This window comes from Dendroctonus ponderosae, unplaced genomic scaffold, assembly GCF_020466585.1.
Source record: "Dendroctonus ponderosae isolate FM_Combo_2020 unplaced genomic scaffold, Dpon_F_20191213v2 Dpon_F_20191213_1, whole genome shotgun sequence".
Classification (NCBI taxonomy): Eukaryota; Metazoa; Arthropoda; class Insecta; order Coleoptera; family Curculionidae; genus Dendroctonus; species Dendroctonus ponderosae.
Window position 1 is genome coordinate 33,651,165 of NW_026017110.1, and position 2,464 is coordinate 33,653,628.

Genomic DNA, 2,464 nt, shown 5'->3' on the forward strand with positions numbered 1-2,464 from the left:
TGGTAGCTGTTTATTGGTGTCTTGAAGGCTGTTAGAAAATGCACGGCTTCCTATCACAAAAGGCGTATGTTTTAAAGTTGTTCCTAAAAATGCTTCAAAGATTTTTCTTATCTATAAAAAGTATTTATATAAACAATAAACAACAAGTAATATATATATTTATATGTATTTTTGTGTAGTTGTGTCATTTATCCCTATTATCAGCTGCCCCTTGCGGCACAATTAAAAATAAGTAAGTGTAGTGGGTTCATAATGCAGGTTTGTTTGAATTATTTAATTGTCAGCCACCAGGGCGCGTCACTTTAGCGACACACTTTCTACAAGAGTAAGAGTCGTTTCTATATAAGCCTTGTTCTATGTATCAATCGAAATACCCTAACAATATTTATATTCGCCGCCCACACAACGAGAAAGTACAGACCGAAAATTATATTAAGAAGGAAACGAAACCAGCTTAATTTAGCTATATCTGTTGGTGTCCTTCTTAGAAACACTGAAACTAGCACGAAGAGTGGAACATTGTAAGAAATTTCTACTGTAACAATGATGTGAACCAGACTATAAAGGCTTTCACGGCCAGTCAAATCACATTTAGAAATGTTTTCTGGGCTTTGAAGCCGTGGTCCATGGAAATTTATTCCTGACGTTTCGTCCACAACTGCGGTGGACATTATCAAAGGCGATGAGGCAGTGGACGAAGTGATCTCCCGTACTTACCATCTAACCCTTAGTAGGAAAGCATGGGAGAAATTCCCATGGACTACGGCTTCAAAGCCCGGAAAACATTTCTAAATATGAATGTGAACATTGTAAAAAAAGAAACGGGGAAAAAAAAAACTTTAGTAAATTTTTTTTCAAAAAAAAAATTTACTAAAGTAAATCGATATGAGGGCAAACTGGATAAACCAACAACATGATGGAAATTAAAAATTAACAGGCACAAGCCAAACACGCTATACTGAAGTTCAGTAATTTTTGGCAAATGCGCACCTTTATTCAAGAAAGTTTTAAAATCAAAAACATATATTTTGAAAGGCAGCGTTTTGTTTGTAGGAAGATTTGATTATATTTGAATGTGACCAATTCTATCATTGGGGTCAAACACGCTTGAATAACGAAGTACGTAAAAATTTCTCAGATGAACACCAGATTATCCCATATTGTGAAGGATTTCACAACCAGTCAAAATATTTATTGAAATGTGTTTCGGCCTTCAAAATTGGGGATCACTAGAATTGCTTCCCATCCTCGATCTATTTCCTTGGAAGAAGAGTCCGAAGAGATCCGGAAAACATTTGGACTCCATGTCCAACAAATGTATTGAGCAATAATATCAGATAAATAGTTATATATATATAAATAGATAAATTAGTGAACCTTTTTATTATTTACAGTGTTTGCGAATGAAATTGAAACTTTGTAATTTTTTATTTATACTGATTTTTTGAGAATGTGCTATTTTATATGTGTTTCATCTATTGTATCGCCGTATTGATGTTATCGTATGCGAAGTCACAGAGGTCTTTCGTATAAAATAATGTGATGAAATATTATTGTCTTAAACAAAAAAATATTATAAAAAATATAACGAACATTATAACAACGATAATCGTGATTTTCAAAACGTAGGGCAAAGTGCTCATATGAAAAGATTTATAAAACCAAATCGTTAAACACCTGGCCTGTAATTTATTTGTATTTTCATTGTGTTTTATTTTAGGTCGAGCTTCTCGTTAACACGCACTTGACTGGGCAAATGGTTTTACAACACTTCAGCAAGGACAGATGAGCTCAATGCGAGTTCACGCTTGTTTAAAATTGCAATGAGATTTTAACTAAAATTATCTACTTGTGCATATTGCGTGCGCTCTTGGAATAATTGCGCTTGACACTCGTACTTAACCACCTTGCAAAAAGCATTTTTCTGACATTAAGCATCACGTGGTGAGGCTTCATTGAAAGCTCTAGAAAATCAGCAACTTTTAAGTTCAATTAAATTAAAACACAATTAAATGTCAACTAGAATTCAACATCAGGGCGTGTAAATAGAAGCATTCTTTGACTTCAAGTAGATTTTCCAGATGCCTCAAATTCCCTGTTTTAAAACTTCACTCGAATCGCAATAATACTGTTACAGTTTGTTGTATAATACACAGTAGTATGACCAATAAAATTCATAACTTAACTATCAACTGTCTATTTAATTTGAAAGCATTAAAATTACGCATTGCTTTATAAACCTCAACTAAATACAATGATGATATTTATTGAACGGGTAAATACACGGAAGTGTTAAAAAAGCTAATTAGACAGTGCGGTAACAAAGCTGTCCCACACACCGCATTGAAAAGAAGTTAATACAGATAATTGTTTACAATTGAAGTTTCGCCAACATCAACAAAATATAATGTCGATAATGTACACAACAGAACTAAGCGTATAATTAAATCGAACGTACGTAAAA

The 2,464-nt window shown here is 33.4% G+C and overlaps 1 protein-coding gene and 1 long non-coding RNA gene across 2 annotated transcripts in view; one reads left to right on the top strand and one right to left on the bottom strand.

Moving 5' to 3' along the window:
* Window positions 1–2,192, top strand: part of LOC125502629 — a 16,548-nt gene extending 14,356 nt beyond the window's left edge. Inside the window, exon 2 of the long non-coding RNA XR_007280396.1 lies at window positions 1,721–2,192. This is a non-coding gene — a long non-coding RNA (uncharacterized LOC125502629). The remainder of the gene's footprint in view (window positions 1–1,720) is intronic.
* LOC109545939 (protein O-mannosyl-transferase TMTC2) overlaps window positions 1–2,464 on the bottom strand; it is a 365,218-nt gene that overhangs the window by 270,449 nt on the left and 92,305 nt on the right. The window lies entirely within an intron of this gene.